Raw genomic sequence first — 18,704 nt, forward strand, 5'->3', positions numbered from 1 at the left:
ATGTTCTAAATCTTTTGGGAGAAAGCCATAGGGGAGGAGAACAGAAACCTGCCATGCTAACTTTTTACCACAAAGCAACACAAAGCAAAGAAAGAATATTTGATCATAAAGTACATGCATATATACTTGTGTACATATTCATGTATATTTGTTAAAAATATACTTCCAAATTATAGCCCATTTAATTAATAGATTACTAATTCACGTGTCACTTAAACTATGCTAATTATGAACATAAGGAATCTGTTTGTTGTAAAGTTTTATTTTTGCATCAACAATATACTGCCACATTTGTTTCATAAATCTTACCTTAAAATAACAAACAAAGGGTACATTTAGGAAATATTTCTGTGTGATTCATATAAAGAATGAGAAAGCATTTCCCAGGCAATCTTGTTAAAAGATTGTTTCTTTGTATATAAGAAAAGGAACAAAGAAAATGCCTTTTTGGGGTCTACCTGCTCAGTGCTTTTGTTTTCTAATTAATGGATCTAATTAAATACACACGCGCGCACACATATATACACATGTGAAAGATGCTTCTCTGGAAATAAAATCTCTAGAGAAAAGCTCATCAATTGTAAGTGTGTGTCTAATGAATTTTCGTGAAATGAACACACCTGTATGACCAACACCTAGATGGTGAAATAAATTACCAGAAGACAACCTGCATCTCCTCCCTGGATTGCCTCATTCAGCTCCCGAAGGGTTACCATGTAACTGGCTTCTAACACCATTAATTTGTTTAGAACATGTGTGTGCGTTGCTATTTTTTTATTCTGGATCCTTCTATCAACCATGTATTAGAGCCATGACATTTTTGCATGGATATACAACAATGCATTGTTTCCAGTGTAACAATGATGAACATTTGTTTTGTCTACAGTTTGTGGTTATTTTGAATAAATTTGATATGAACATTCATGTGAATGTCTTTTGGTGCATGTACTTACACATTTCTACTGGGCATCTATGAGTTGAATCGCTGTCATCTGAAAATATATTTAGAATGAAGAGATACTGTCTAAAATTTTTCTATGCAGTTTTTACAATTTAGCGCTTCGCTTCCCTTTTGATGTTCTGTTACTCCACATCTTTACCAAGATTGGGTATCATCGCTTTTTAAATTTCAGAGTTCTGGTGAGTGCGTAGTGATTTGTAATTGGGATTCTAATTGCATTTCCCAGATGACCAGTGATTTTAAACACGTTTTCACAGCATAATGATCATTTGGGCATCATGTGCGTCTGTGTGTGCACACGTGTGTGCACATAGACATGATATGTGCATCCATCTTTAGCGCACTTTTTATTAGCTCTGTTGTTTTTATTACTGTTATTGTTTCACAAAGGTGTTGTACGTATTCTACATACGACTATTTGTTCTTTTTGTTTGTTACACATATCTTCTATTTTTAAGCTGCTTTTCACTCTTTCACTGGTGTCTTCTGTTCTCTGACTGAAGCCCACTTGGTGTTAATTAATTCTTTTTTATATATGGCTGAAATGTTTTGCTAATACTTTGTTTGTGCCTTTCATACCTATGTTCAGCAAGGAACTTGGCCTATAGTTTTCACATCTGTAATGTAATTGTTAGATTTTGGCAGAAGGATTAGGCTATTGTTATAAAATAAGTTGAAAAGTGATGCCTCCTTTTCTATATTCTAGAAAAGTTTGGGTAAAAGGGATGTTATGTCTTCCTTAAACACTTGAAAGAATTCATCATTGAAGTCATAAGGCCTGTAGAAGGAGTCAAAATGCTTTCAGTCTACTTAACAAACTATTGGGCTACTCAGCTTTCATATCTTTTCTTATGTCTGTTTTCTTGAATTGTGTGTTTTCTAGGAATGTATCTACAACTAAATTGGAAAATCTTTTGGCATAAATATAATTGATAATCTCCTGTTTTATTTTAATTGTCTATAAGATACTCTAAACGATGCAGTTTTCCTTCTAGATTTTTTGATGCATTTTCTTATTTTTTCTTGATTACTATGTAATCGTTTACTTCTTTTCAAAAAGTCATTTTGGCTATGTTACTTTCTTCCTGTACATTTGTTTTCTCTTAAATTAACGTCTTCTCATATTTATTATTTACTTCATTCTACTATCTTTGTAATTAAGTTAGCATTTTTTAAAAAATTCCTGGAGAAGTGTTAATTGGTGACCTAAAATTCCTTTCAAGACTAAAAGTTTATTTTTATTTTTTTCCTGCTTTTTCTCCCCAAATCCCCCCTGTACATAGTTGTATATTTTAGTTGTGGCTCCTTCTAGTTGTAGCATGTGGTACACTGCCTCAGTATGGCCTAATGAGCTGTGCCATGTCCACGCCCAGGATCCAAGCCGGTGAGACCCTGGGCTGCAAAGCAGGGCATGCGAACTTAACCACTTGGCCACAGGGCCAGCCCCTAAAAGTTTGTTCTAAGTATAACTTTAGCTACATGCCACCAGTAAATTTATATCATATGCACATTGTCATCTGATTTAAAATACTTTCTATATCTCTTTTGATGTATTCATTAACCACTGCATTATTTAGAGGTATATGGCTTAATTTCTAAACATTTCTTGATTTACTCTTTACATTTTTATACTAATTTCTAGTTTATTTGCATGGTGGTGAAATAGCATAGTTATTTTAGTCCAATATTTCAAATTTTCTGGTACTTGGTTTATTATTTAGCGTATGATTCAATTTTTAAAATAGAAGTTTTACTTAGGAGGTGTGCAGTGGTGTCTATAAGTCAATCAAGTCGGTGTATTTTTCAATTAATTAAAATCTTCTATCTGCTTATTTTCTCCCCATTTTTTCTATTCATTACAAAGAGAGGAATGTTTAATCTCTCCTATTCTCTTTGTCTTTTTTCTTTTTAATTTGTCATTTTTTGCTATATATATTATATTATTATATCACAGTTGCACACAAATATAGAAATATTTAGTATTTTAAGTGGAAGTTACAATGAATTTCTTTTTTGCATTTTCTTTTACTCGTAACATTTCTATATCCCTTTATTTAAGATGTGTCACTTTTAAGTGGCAGAAAGTAGAACATATTTTTTTTAAATTAAATCACTATTAAAGTCTTTACCATTTAATTGTTGAATTGAGTTCATTTACTTTTAATGTAATTATTTATATTTGGGTTTAAATACATCATCAAAATGTTGTCTGTTTGTTCTAACATTTCTCTTTTCTTTGCATTATTGGCTCCTTCTGTGTTTGTCAAATATTTTCTCTCTCTTTTTTCTTTTTTTTTTTGAGGAAGATTAGCCCTGAGCTAACATCTGCTGCCAATCCTCCTCTTCGTGCTGAGGAAGACTGGCCATGACCTAAAATCCATGCCCGTCTTCCTTTACTTTATATGTGGGATGCCTACCACAGCATGGCTTGCCAAGTGGTGCCATGTCCGTGCTCAGGATCTGAACCGGTGAACCCTGGGCCGCTGAAGTGGAACGTGTGCACTTGACCACTGCACCACCAGGCTGGCCCCTCTCTCTCTTTGTATACATATGCACTCTTTCATGGGACTTTTTGTAATTACTCTTGAGGTTAAACATGAATCCTTGACTTATTTTATCTAGCATAAGTTAATGCTTTTTCATATCTTGATCACTAGAATTAGTTTATTGAGCTCTATAAAGGATAAAGCAATAAAAATATAGACTGTAATTTATTCAGTGATTTACCATCATATAATCATATTTCCCATAAAACTTGACAGTAGTATTTCATGTATTTTGGAATGGAATGCAGTCATAGAGTAAAAGAAAGACATGAAAACTCAAAGCAGAAAAAGAGCACAGCAAATTTCTATTCTAATTTCTATCTATTTACGCACTCTATCAAGCTGTAAAATTATTAAATATAAACCCTGATTAAAGAATAATCCATAAGACATGGTTGATCAAAAGACATTAAATGTTAAACTGTTCCTACCTAATTCTTTTCAAACTTTCAAAAAGACACATTTTCTGCTACGAAGATCCCAAATGCTTTTAAGCAATCCCTGCTTTATTTCCTTCATAAATTCTGTTTTAAGATCAATTCTGAATTCTTCTGTGGTTTTATCCTTTAAGACAGAATGCCCAATTTCACAGTTGTCTCCTGTTCTTTCAATTTTTACTATTATTTCCAATATACAAAATGGCTGTTGTCTCTGTCATTGTTTTCCTTAGGCTGCTGCTGGATTTATAAACATTCCTGATAATCTTGTCCAGTAATCATTTTCAGTGCCTGATCAGCTATATTGATTTTCTTCTTATGTACAGATTTCCCATCAACAGTGCATTGTGAATTTCGGTTGATTGTGTTGTTCTGCTTATCATTGATCTTTTCAAAAGCATTGGGGCACATGAGTACTGAATTTATATACAGATTTTCTCTGTTTTTTCCAATTTAGTCAAGCTGGTTGGTATAAAATGTTTGTGTAAACATGCTTAAAAAATGTGAAATATTTAGGGAGGAGAATAAATCAGCATTCAGCTATAGAACTATATGACTTTTAGTGAAGCTTCAAATGAGTTCTAACCTGAGAATAATTTTGCCTGTTTTGCTAAAATTCAGGGAAGCTGGGGAGAGATTAATCTTACACATTCTTTTTTTGTTTCTTTGCTGAGGGAGATTAGCCCTGTGCTAATATCTGTGCTAATCTTCCTCTACTTTATATGTGGGTTGCTGCCACAGTGTGGTTGAGGAGTGGTATAGGTCTGTGCCTGGGATCCGAACCTGTGAACCATGGCTGCCCAAGTGCGGCATGCCACACTTAACCATTTTGCCACAGGGCTGGCCCCTATCTTACACAAACATTTTAAAGAGGCATACTAAGGATCAAATATATATATTTATTTATCTATTAATATAAGAATCTATGGAACGTTAAGAATGTGTCAGCAAGAATCATGACTTTTATAAGTATCCAAAGAGAAATAGAAGAATGTCCCAGCCAGTGAGTCTTGTATCTCTGGACAGACAAGGTAAAGAATTAATTATAATATGACAAAAGTTCTCTAATTCTACATAGATAGATTGAAGGATTGACGGAGGATGTCTGTACTACTTGGTTCTTCAAGAGTAACATGGGATATGATAGACCACAATTAATGATATTAGGTTGTATATTTAGACAACAACAATCTGACTACATCTCAATCCTCCTAGTTTTTTTTTCACAATAGTATTTCAAAGCACAATGTTTTTAATTGGATCAAAGGTCTTCTTTAAATAACTTGCAATCTTGCATTGAGCTATATCTCTTTCCTATTTGTCAGTTTCCCCAAAAGTGCTCTGTACTTTAGTCCCATAGTCTCCTCCACATCCTGTACACACACCAACTTCATTCTAATACCCAGGTGTTTCCTTGAGTCATTCTATTTCTTTGATATCTTCCTTCTCTTATCTTCTCGCATATGTATTCAGCCTTCCCCAAAGGCTCGTTTACCCACCTTTAACCCATTCAAAGTGTCTCATGACTTAGGTTTAATTCTAGATTGCACATCACTCCAAGATTCATAGGCAGAATCACATATCATGGAATGACACAATATAGTATGCACTTATGTATGTTTGTATATTACCTGACACCTTTTGCTGTGTTAAGAAGAATGTCTCCCCAGTACACTTAGGCTCATGAAAGGCAGAGAGCCATTTGTATTGTCCATGCATTGCCCGAAGAACCAAGATCTTAAGATGACCTATAAGTATTTTTAATGATGGATATCTAAGTAAACCAAGATCTCTGCAACTTTGGGAGTCAAGAACTATGAAGAGTCTGATGTTTTACCATTCTCACAAGTAAACAATTTAGCCTGCCTGGATTTCATGGAACTTAGCTGAAGGCATGAGACTTCTGAATCAGAGACAAAGAAGTATTTGTCACTCACAACAGAAGCATTAGACACATGTTATGTCTATTACAGGGTCATACATTCATTATGGCCCAACATTATTTTTCTCTCTTGCCATATCCGTAATCAGAGTCTCCCTCAATATATCAATATCTCCCTCAGGGGTATCACTGACATTTCTCTTCTCTAAACCAAGAAAATAGTTCAGGCTTTTATTACTTGTGACTTCAAATATTACACAAGACCCACAGCTGATCTCATTGAATTAAGCCCTTCTTTAATTCTATGTATGTCTGGCAATTAACTTTCTAAAGTACACATGTTGGAAAACAACTTTCTAATTTAAGTTTTAAAAAACGGCAATGCCTACAGTAATGAAGTTGACCTACATGGGTCTGTGTCGTGTAATTTCTCGCCAGTCCTCTGGTAATTCTCTTCTCCCTGTTACTTACAGCCACAGTTACTGCTAGCCACATTGAATACATTGCTCCTTTTATTCCACTCCCACTGCCTCCACCCCATTTCCAGATAAATTTTTGATCAACTAGATTGTTATGGAACAGTACTAACTCACCTCACAGCCTCCGTTCTCTTTCCAATGAGTATCTGTTATCACTACCTCTGCTTCTTTAATCATTTAAAGCATTATGTAGATATGTCGCCTTTGATAAAAAAGCTTCCATTTCCTATTGAAGTCCATACTCCTTATACTGGCTTTTAGGACCCCCAAAGCTGGTTCAAGTTTTTCTAGCTTCATCCAGGAATTGTCTCACCTTCTACCTCTGTGACTTTAATCTTTCATATCAACTCCTAATCCATTCTATCAAATCCAAATAACCAGGTCTCATCTATTTGCCAAGGTAGAGCACTAATACCAACCATTCCATGGCACCTTCCTTTGCTCCCCCACTGGAAGCTCTCTTGCCCACCTCTAGTGCTCCCTGGGTCTTCAGTAGCCATTGGTTTTGGACTCAGTTCGCTACTTTGGGTTATAGTTGTTGGTAGGCATTTGATAAATATTCAGGATGCCTAGTGTTCTCATCATTGCTTTAATCAGAGAAATGTCAAATTTTGTTTGATCAAAATTCAAATTAGGGAGTGAATCTAAAATTACAAATGTGAATTTTAAAGTGACATTATTTTTGAAGTTAATACTGCTTTCATTTGTTTGTGACATACTCTGTATTTAAACAATAGTTTATCTATATTTCTCTCTTTTGAATTGTTTGTTTCATTATATTTGAGTAATTTAATATTTAAGAATTTTACAAATTAGGCTCAATAAATATTTGCTACTAAACAATATATTTTAGGTGAAAATACACTGATTTTAGTAAAAAGCACTTTTATCAACTAGCTCCACAGTATTATTTATGCCATATATATTTCTTCCTTTATATCTTAATTCTGAGACATTTATGTCCTAATTCTGATATGTTTATTCAAATTTCATGGAGATCTGAGGACTCTTCATGATGTATTTAAACTTTTTATGAGATCCTAATTAATAATGAGTAGTATGGGAAAATCCTTTTGAATGAAAATCCTTCCTGAATGTTAACACTGCACAATGATATTCTATAGAATACAAAGAATTGTATCGCCACTCTTGGGGATATAAGGATTTAGAAGAACCACTTACTATAATTTTCTGAGCTGCTGTAATCAAGATACACAAAATGGTAAAGAACTGGCATTGGCTGCAAGACCTTGATGTAATGAGCCTCTTCTTAAAGCTTCAGGTGAAGAATATGGGGGAGGAAGAGTCTGCTTATGGCTGTCTATATAATTGATACACTCACATCAACAAAGAGTGGAATTAGCACTTATGAAAGGTTACGTTAGTTGTGGACTTCTTAAAAAATGTACAAATATCATAAATTTCACATGGTGGTAAAGTATGTTCTATTTTAATATGTTAGAAAAGTGCTCCTCAGATACATATGTTGAAAAATGCTGTTCATGTAAAGTAATATAACATTAACCACTTGTAATCTAGCTGCTTATAATTACAGCCACTTCTCCCAAAAGAAAAATATGTTAGAATTTCATTTTCACGACAAATGAATCCAATAAAGTGAAAGTTAAATTAACACATATTCTTTGTAAATAGAAAAATTAAGATAATTTTTAGTCTACCTCATGAGTTTTTTTTAAGATAGCAACTAGTAAAGATTAAATCCAAATATATTTTTAAATAGGGGATTTTTAATATGAAATTAAATATGATAATCTACACAGGAAAATGTAATCTATGCAGTTCTCTAAATTTCATCAACTCAGCTTATCGTGAAATTAGGAATCTATCTTGTTCAAACTTAAACAATTTTGAGAATATATTTAAGTGTTATTGTCTACAGTCCTAACCTCTGACTCTATACTTTGGAATTGTTATTACTGATCCAATCAGCCTAGTACCCTGAATGTATTTGATCTGATATGAAAAGATGGAGGTTTTTGGAGTGCTACTTGACAGGTGGGAGATGGGTTCCAGTGTTATCACATGGACAAGTTAAAGTGAATCGGAAAGAGCTATCTTCTAATATAATTCAAATTAGTTAAGTAAGTGAAGTGCCTTTTCTTTTTCTTGACTTCTTCTCAAAGTCACGTTTAAATGCCCATCACTCCTGCTTTCTCACCAGGCTATGTGATACTTAAGGGCAAGGGTCCTACAATATTTTCCTCTCTATCACCAGTGTGTAGGGGGTTCAAGGATTTCCCGGTTATCAAGAAAAATGCTGTGACCATTAGGTGGTGGTAGCACACATGAGCTTGATGGAATGCAGCTTGGACAGGTCTGCATGAGGGGGAAAGTCCCTCACAGCAGGAGACTGTCCACAGGCTAAGGTGTGGCTCAGAGGCCACCCTCCAGAAGGGGAGGCGGGCACGGGAGCTGCTGGAGAAAGGGGATTGGAGAGGGGCTTATGTGTCTGGTTGATGTCACTCAGCATCATGACAGTCTCCGTCAGAGCTGTGAGGGGCAGCAGTAGATTCAGGTCTGCGCAGCCAGAGTTTATCTTATCCATGCCTGGCAGATGTCGGGTGCAGTTTTGTGAGGGATGCAAAGTCGTGAGCTCTAAATGACTACATACCTGCTTATCTGGGCTATGTTTAACAAAATTGGGTTTGTAAAGATGTAAGTTTGATGTGAGCAGGTTTGAGCTAATGGGTCTTAGCCTGCTGTGGAGAAATAAATAACCTAGGGGCCAATATGCAGAGACCATCTCTAGCTCATTTATACAATGCAGTGCCTAGCACAATGCATGGCACATACAGGGGCCAGATATACATCTGCTGAAAATATGCCGTCAAGTTATTTTGCATGATGAAAAAACTGTGTAAGCCTCTTATGACTATTCGATTTTATTCTATTTATGGAAGGAAAAATAGAGCACCCCAAAGTTCATAGCCTCCGTTCTCAATGATCTTATAGTCAAGTTAGAAAAAAATGGCTAATGTACCTGAATTTTATATAAAGTATGCCAAATTGTAAAATGTGTATAGAAAAAATATAAGAAAATATGTAATATGTTAGAGAGCATTCATTTTTTAAAAATATACTAAGCTTTAGGAAAGTCTGTTCCAGGATGGTAATGCTGTTCAGTAGTTTGTTTAGAAATGGATAGATTTACAGTGATTTGGTGGTCAATTCTTATCTTAGATTCCTTCAGATTTGGACCTGATTTCTATGTGCCCATAAGGTGATTTAAAATTAAAGACATTAGCTTCAAAAATAAACTCCAAACTCATCTACTCACAGAAACCTCCCTGGATTTTCTCTCTCCCAATTTTGTTACTCCTTAAATCTAAATAACATTAAATATCATCGCATTGATCCTTATAAAGGCTCCATTGGAGTCAGGTTGTATAGTGGAAATAAACATCTTTCTCATCGTTCTTCAGAAATTATGTGCGCTTACTTCTTTGTGTTCAGAGGACAGAACTTTCCTTACATTATGTAAAGGATTCGTATTTCCTCAACATTTTGTCAAAAGAGATTATAGATCTATCTATATACCCATTTTCACTTGTATACTTGTGTCAAATACATCAGCTCAATTGATCCTCCGTAACCATGAAATTACATTGTATTGATTAGCCTTTAGTACTGGGGCTAGCTTACTGTCTGGTAGGGTAATTACTGAAGTAATTAAAAAGGGAAGAAATCAGAATGTGCATGATAATGTTGAGACTAAATTCTAGGTAAAACTTTTGGCAAAATTGCTAGCCACAATAAATTCCAAGGCGGTTTCCTTGCTGTCCAAGCTATCGGCTTTGGGAAAGAAATTAGAAAAATGTAGAACATTGATGTATATGGATTGCTCTTTGATGATTTCAGCAGGGAACTGAAAGAAAATTAAAGTTAGGGCAAATATTATCAAAGTTTGTAGAATTTAGGCAGAGAAAATTCTTTAATAGAGCTGTATTCTGTTCCATCTCTGCTTTCAGTATAATATATTTAAGTGTCCAGCAATTAAGGGCCTCCCAGGACTAGAAAAACCGACTACATCTGTACATCAAACAATTGGAAGTCCATCTCTCGATCAGATTCCCTCTCAATAGCCTTGCACTACGAATCCAAATGAGAAAATGGGAGTCAGCCCAGCAGCATAGAAGTATATTCTATTTTCCCCTTGACGTCTGCTCTTACACTTCCTCTGCCCTGCTCATTGCCCTGGGAATCTCCCCCTACAGATTGCCTCAACCCCAATTCCCTTGCCCTCTGGCTTCTATTTAACCAGTGGGTAGGAAGCAGTAGAGTGCAAGGCAAGAGAATAGAGAGGTGGGGGTGTTTATTTCCTCGATGCTGAACTCAATTCTGTAGTTTCTGAATCCTTCTCTCTGCTGGGCAACCCCTCTGCTATAGGTCCAACTCTCACTAGGTTCTGGTATGAATTCTCTTTTTTGACCCCCAGGCCTAGAGGAATAACAGATTTCTGCTATTTTGAGCCCCCGAATGCTTCATCTCAACCCTGTCCATCTCTTCCTAAATCTCTTAGAATTTCTTCAATTACCTTGTTGAGTTTGCCAACAGTTTCCAGCCAGGACCATTGCACCCAAGCAATCCTTATAGATAGCTGCCATTCAACTGATGGGGAGCCCAATGGGCCAATCACATAGGTGGGGACAGAAGGAGAGGTAGCAGGTTGAAATGCTATCATCAGACACATTGTTGTCCCTCTCTTTTCATTTGCATTTCTCTTTCTGCTTTCCTTCTTTTGTGTTATTTGAATTTTTTTTAGATATCCATTTAATTTTATCTATTAACTAATTTGATTTTAACCATAACTTTTTGCGTGTTTTTGGTAATTACTCCAGAGATTACAATACACATTCACAACCTTTCACAGACTACTTAAAGCTAATATTTAACGCCACACATAAAGTAGGAAAATCTTCAACAGTATAGGTTGATGTATACCCCGCTGCATCTTTGAAGCTATGGTAGATATGTATGTCTCTACATATATTATAATACCTGTACTGCAGTGTTAGAATGTTTGTTTTAAAGAATTATTTGTATATTAATGAACTTAAGAGAAAAAATGATCTTATATATTTGCCTTTGTATTTACTATACCCACTGCTCTTAACTTCTGCCTAAAAATCCCAGTCCCTCTGACACCCTTTCTCTTCAGCCAGAAGGAATCCTTTAGTGTTTCTTACATCGAAAGGCTGGTGGCAATGAATTCTCTGTTTTCATTTACTGAAAATGCTGTATTTTACCTGCATTCTGGAATAATATTTTCCATGTAAATAGAATTCTGTATGGGAAGCTTTTGTTTTGTTTTTCTTTCAGAACTTTAAAGTTACTGTTTTATTGTTTCTAGTGAGAGTTCAGCGCTCATTCAAATTGTTCCCCTCTGTGTAACATGTTGTTTGTTTATGTCATAATTCATGATTTTTTTATGGGTTAGTTTTCAGCAGGTTGACCAAGATATGCCTGAGTCAGATTTTATTTCTATTTATCCTGCTTATGGTTTACTTTTCTTCTCGAACTTTAAACTTTGTATCATTCCCCAAATTTGGCTAATATTTAGGCGTTATTCCTTCAATATTTTTATGCGCGTTTCCATTTTCCTCTCCTTCTGTGGCCCCAGTTGTTATGTCAGACCTTTAGATGCTGTTGCAGATGTCCTTAAGGCTCTATGTTTTAAAATTGTTTTTCTTTATATTTTTCAAATTGGATATTTTTGTTAAGCTGTCTTCAAAGGTATCCACTCTTCTGCACTGTCCAATTTGCTATTAAGCTTATATGCTGTAATTTTTTATTCTGAATTCATTTTTATTCTAGAGTTTCCATTTTATTGTTCCTTATAGTTTCTATTTAACTGCTGAAAATTCTTATTTTTTATTCATTGTGAGCATGTTTTTCTTTACATTTATGACTATAATAATAATTCCTTAAAAATCCTTCTCTGCTTCTTATAATATCTGAACTCTCTTGGGATCAGTCTGAATACGGATCAGATTTTCCTATTTCTTCCTATGTTGTATAATTTTGGATTGTATTCTTCATTTTATAAAACTTTTAATTATGTCTTGTGTTTCTTAAAAGTACTGAGATTTTATTTTGGCTTGCAGTTAAAATTTAAATAGCAGGTTCTGAATCTTCTGTGCTGAATGGCAGCTGAAATTTCCATTACATTACCTTACCTTTATCTAGGCACTCATGTATGTATGTTTGTTAGTATGTTAGTTATCAATTGCTGCATAAAAAGTAACCCCCAAACACAGCAGCTTGAGACAAGAAACATTATCTCACATTATCTGTGGCCAGAAATCTGAGAGTGGCTTAGCTGTGTGATTCTGGATCAGAGTCCCTCATGAGGCTGCATTCAAGGAGTTAGCTGATCTGCAGTAGTCTAAGACTTGGCTGGTGCTAGCGTCCTTTCCCAAGCCTACACGCACAGCTGTTGATCATAAACTTCATGGGCCTCTTCGTAGGAAGGCTCATGACATGGCAGCTGGCTTTCCCCAAAGCTAATGATTCAAATGAGAGAGAAAGCCTGACAGGAGCCTTATTTTTTGGTAACATAATCTCAGCAATGTCATGCTGCCACTTCTGCCATATTCTGTTGACCGCACAGACCATCCTTGGTACATTGTAGGAGAGACTATAAAAGGATGTCAAAGCCAGGCGGCAGTCATCATAGGGGGCATGTTAGGGGCTTGACGCCCACCCATCCTCTGTCTTCCAGTGATTCCTGTCCCTCCCACATGCAAAATCACTCCTTCCCAAGACCCTCAGTAGTTTCATCCCATTTACAGCATCGGATCAAAGTCCATGATATTTTCATCTGCATCAGATCTGGGTAGACAAGTTCCCCAGGAGGAGGTTCCTTAAGAACAGATCCTGTTGTACAGTTCTTTTTGCTCTTCTCCTCAGACACCAAATATTCACTGATGAGGCAAATACGGAATAACAACTATTGGCATTCCTGTTCAAAAAGGAGGGAAATGGGATTTCACGTAGGCATTGGTTTCAAATTCTCATTTTTTAATTTACTTTTTCTGTGACTTTGGAAAACTTGGCTTACCATAATTAAACCTGTTTTGAAGTTAAACCCTATGAAACATATATTAATATTGCCATGTGACTTGGGAGAAAAAGGCTCACATGGGTTATTGGATAAAGCGCCTGGCAGGTGGTAACTGATCTGGTTATTCCTCAGTTGCCCATTCCTATCTTCTTTTGCCCTTTTCTACCCTACCCTGTGCCCTAGTTCAGGGAATAGTGCTAGTTTATATGCTCTGCCTCACTTGGGATCCTTTGTCCTCCAATATTCAGTTCACTTCAGCCAATGGGAAGCAATACCAGGGGGTCAGAGGGTTAGTAAAAGGAAAGTTTAGGACATTCTTTTCCTGTCTCTTTCCTAAGTTATTGCCTTCACTCTTCCAGCGTTCCAGCTGACCTTGGTCCCCACTACAACTGTCCAGTCTACTTACCCTTCCAACGTAAGAGTAGCAATGTCTTTCCACTGCTGCTGGTCCTTGAGAGCCTCATCAGTGCACCATGATTCCCTTCTCTGCACCCACCTCCAAGAACAGCCACTTCAAAGTTCTCCTTAAAATCCTAATTGGGGATCCCTTCTGTTTCCTCATAGGACCCTGAGTAATAAGTTTTCCTTCCTTTTCTACTTAACAATAGCCTAGTATATCGTACTATACATATTATATATATATACATACATATTTATTTGTCTATCTACTTTTTAAAATAGACTTTAAATAATATTTCCCCCTAAATAGAGGCAAAAATAGTCTTTGTGGATATAAGGTTGTACACTAAAAACGTAATGTTGACCAAACTTCATTTGTTGAACCTGACCTTCCTTGGTTATGCCTTTTACAAAAAAGTGTGTGCATATATATATGTGTGTGTGTGTGTGTGTGTGTGTGTGTGTGCGCATGCATGTGTCTGTGCATACATGTATATCTGTGCGTGTAAACTCATACACACATACATACTTAAACCAGAAGGCTTTCAATAAAGGAAGATTAAACAAATGGTACAGTCTTATTGTAAATGCTTCAGGCCTTCACAAGCAATGAACGGCAGTTATGGATCAGACTGTGGCTAGAAGCTGTTTTTTAGCAGTTGAGCACAGCCATTAATGTATCAATAATCATTTGCTCATATTTTCTTATTTTCTGATGTTGACACAATCCTCAAGATGCCAGAGCAATGAGTCCCAAGCACCTCTTGGCATAGATGAATATTTTCAAAGGCCCAACAATACAAAGGTGAAGGAATTATCACAGATGCCTCGTGTAAGACAACCAGCGCCTGTCTGCTCTGATAAGGAAGAAAGGACTTTGCTTTTAAGGACAAAAGCGTGCCTTCCACCATTCGCCTATGATGATTAGAGTTCCAGAATCACTCTGATGAACCTGATGGCACAAACTGCCACTTGCATACTGTTGTTTCTTTAGCAGCTGGTGGGTGGAATTTTGATAAGCCACCAGAGCTCGCCCAGGTAGGCTGTTCAGGGGACCGAGGGACAGCCCGAATTCTGCAGGAGCGCTGTGAGGTTGATAGCAGCAGCCAATTTCCGCTGTTTATTATTGGCCACTTGAAATAAGTGATAAATAAAGGAGAGCAGAAAGGGAGGCTTTTCATTTATAAGCTGATTTTTCAGTCATGAGGGTTATTTCTCACACTCGTTGTCCTGTTTCTTCATCAGTTCCCATTACGGTTCAGGCAGTGTTGACGTGGGGAACTTCCTTAATCTCCTTGAGCTTCATTTTATTCTCTGTAACCTGATAGGGTTGAGAAGAGTGATAAATAAAGGACAATTCATGAAAGGAAAATTTCATCTCCCTTATTTCATGCACATGCGTTGAAGTAGTAATTCATATCTCTTGGGGTTTACATAAGGACTAAACGAGATGAAAAATATGACACAGCTAGATACATAGTAGATACTCAAAATATGTTTGTTTACATTTCCTAATGTAATGAATGAATAAAGCCAAAATATGTTGAGCCCTAGGCTAGGGGCTGGAGAGAAGAAGTAATATATATATATATAATAGACTTTGGTATATTTGTATATCTAACTCACAAATACATATGTATCTCACATATACATGTAGATACGTGGATGTAACTCACATATACATATGTGTATATATATACAAACACATATGTACAAACCTATGTAAATTTATGTAAGAATGTTAAATGGGATTTTTCTGTTTTTCTTGTGTTGAGTCTAACACCCAAAACTAAAAACAGCAAGACCTTAAAACACTCATTTTCTTTCTCTTTTTTTTAGGAGGATTAACCCTGAGCTAACATCCATCACCAATCCTCCTCTTTTTGCTGAGGAAGATTGGCCCTGAGCTAACAGTTGTGCCCATTTTCCTCTATTTTATATGTGGGATGCCTGCCACAGCATGGCTTGATAAGCAGTGTGTAGGTCTGTGCCCGAGATCTGAACCGGTGACCCCCAGGCCGCCAAAGGGGAGCATGCAAACTTAACTGCTAGGCCACTGGGCTGGCCCTAAAACATTCATTTTACATAGAAAAAAAAAAAAAACCTGCAGTCTCTAAAACAAAAACCTGGAGGAACAGCTAAGAGGTGACAGAACTAGCCACCATTCCTGTTCCCTTCCCAATATATACGAAGATGATAATGGAAAGGTGAGGGACAGCTATGTGATCTTTTATGTTACGCCCTGTTCTTTGTAAAAGATGCACCCACCATACAAACCTGAGGCGCCAAAGAGTATCCTTAGTAGGGACTGGCCATGCATGCGAGGGCTGGCTGGAGTCTTTTCAGGCAGCCTCTCCTGAGTTGATATTCACACTCCTGACCTGGTGCTTCTTTTGTGGCAGCAAGTGTGAGAGAGTTCTTGGGAGAGCTGCCCATCATCTGAAGAATGGGAGTGTATGTGAACAAGAGATGAGTGTCCACTCCAGCCCAGAGATGTCAGAAGACATGAGGCTGCAAGCAAAGCCTAAATAGGGTCCCAGGAAAACCATGAGAAACCATCGTATGTCTGTTAGAATGGCCCAAATCCCGAACACTGACAGCACCAAGTGCTGGTGAGGATGCAGAGCAACAGGAACTCTCACTCATTGCTGGTGGGAACGCAAAATAGGACAGCCACTTTGGAATGCAGTTTGGCAGTTTCTTGTAAAACTAAACATACTCTTTCTTACCATTTGATCCAGCAATCATATGCCTTGGTATTTACCTAAAAGAATTGAAAACTTATGTCTATACAAAAACTCACACACGAATGTTTACAGAAGCTTTATTCATAATTTCCAAAACATGGAAACCATCAAGATGTCCTTCAGCAGATGAATGGAAAACAAACTGTAGTCCATCCAGGCAATGGCATAGTATTCAGAGCTAAAAAGAAATGAGCTGTGAAGCCATGCATAGACATGCAGGAACCATAAATGCATTTACTAAGTTAAAGAAGGCAATCTGAAAAGTCTGCACACAGTATAATTCCAACGATATGACATTCTGGAAAAGGCAAAACTATGCAGACAGTAATAAGTAGTTGTCAGAGATTGGGGATGGAGGGATGTAGGGGCTGGAGCACAAGGGATTTTTCGGGCAGTGAAACTATCCTGTAGGATACTGTGATGATGGATATATCCTTTGTCCAAACCCATAGAATATGCAAAACCAAGACTGAACCCTAATGTAAATTCTTCACTCTGGGTGATATTGGTGTATCAATATAGGTTCATCAGTTGTAACAAATGTACTATCTGGTGAGGGATGCTGATAATGGAGGAGGTTATGCATGTGTGGGAGCAGAGAGTATATGGGAAATCTCTGTACTTTCCTCTCAGTTTTACCATTGAGAGGTGAAACTGCTCTAAAATAATAGTCTCTTAAAAAGAAAAGTTCTTGGTATAGTGAGCCTGGGATAAAGCTTGGGGTAAGCATTATCTCTGTCCTGCTGTACCCCATATGGAATCGGGAAAGACTGCAGACATTCCAATGAAGCACGGATGTGTAAGACGAGGCAGGTACTGTAGGTCACTCCAGAAGTCCTGAGTCAAGTAGAATCACACCAAGAGGATTTTGGGTGTATGCAGTCAGAATATTTATTGCTCAAGGAATCAACAGAGATTAGGCTCTCTCTGAGAGGTTACTTGGTGACCAACACTAACAGGGTAAGTGTAAAGCTGAATATTAACCCAAGGTAACTACATATAAGTTCTAGCTCCTCATGTCATCTTGGACCTGTTACTTAATTTCTGTGTCAGATTCCTGAGCTCTAAAATGATTTTTTAAATTAACACCTCCTTAAAAGAGTTTCCATGAGTGTGTAAATTTTCTCATAGTAGGCATTTCAAATATATTCTACATGAGTCCAGAGCTATGCAGTTATATTGCTAAGCAATGTTTGCTCTGAGCAAAGCAAACTGCATTGTTTCACTTGATTCACAAAGCTCTAGGAGTTACTAGAGAAGCAAAATAATTTGCCTTAGTCACAAAGTTAGCAAAATAGAGCCAGGAACTAAACCCAAGCATAATTCTCAATCATTATCCATAACTGGGCCCCACAGGAATAGGCAATTAATCACTGAAAAAAAGAAACAAGCATAAAATCTAGGTAATAAAAATAATAGTATGTTTTACGTAGACAGTCTTCCACTAATAATTGAAAATGATGGCTGAAAGTTCCTTTAGGTGTGCATTATTGGATACTCTGCCAACCTGTTGAAGGATTTTGAGTACATGTCTTTCTTGGAGAATATGCTGGCTAAATTTCTCACCTTGCTTACGATGAATTTTCCACTGTCACTGAGATTTATGTGATGATACAGTAGAGGTGGTCAGGTGAGGGAAGAACTTTCTCTAAGATCCTAAAGCTGAGATTCCAAGAAATCAAGTAAAACTTAAATAATTGAATAAGAAATCTCCCTGGATCTTGCTACAGATCCTTTTATATTGTCCAAAAAAACCCTATTATCACATTCCATTCTCACTTAGAAAATAGGAATGTTAAGGAAACCCTTTATCTTATTTTATGGTTAAATTCAGACACCTGTAATGTAAGCTAGAGGGTGAGTGTTTGCCTATTAAATACATCGAAGGGGAAATTGGATGCAACATTTTTCATTAGTTATTTTGTGTTCAGCACAAAGATAGGCAGTTCACATATTATTATATGATTTCAATATCTCCAAAACCCTTTGAGGTGAATATTATTTTCATTTTGCAGATCAGAGACCTGAGAATCAGAAAAGCACCCAATGTCACACTGCTAGACAGGAATATTATGTCATTTTCTAAGACTTTCTGTGATAAATTGATCATTATTTCTGAAAACCAAGAAGAAACAGATTTTTTAAATGTGTTAGATAATTCTCAATTTT

General features: G+C 36.6%; 1 long non-coding RNA gene across 1 annotated transcript in view; it reads left to right on the top strand.

The window, feature by feature from the left end:
* LOC123281450 (uncharacterized) overlaps positions 1-18,704 on the top strand; it is a 264,300-nt gene that overhangs the window by 117,716 nt on the left and 127,880 nt on the right. The window lies entirely within an intron of this gene.

Source organism: Equus asinus, chromosome 27 (assembly GCF_041296235.1).
Source record: "Equus asinus isolate D_3611 breed Donkey chromosome 27, EquAss-T2T_v2, whole genome shotgun sequence".
Classification (NCBI taxonomy): domain Eukaryota; kingdom Metazoa; phylum Chordata; class Mammalia; order Perissodactyla; family Equidae; genus Equus; species Equus asinus.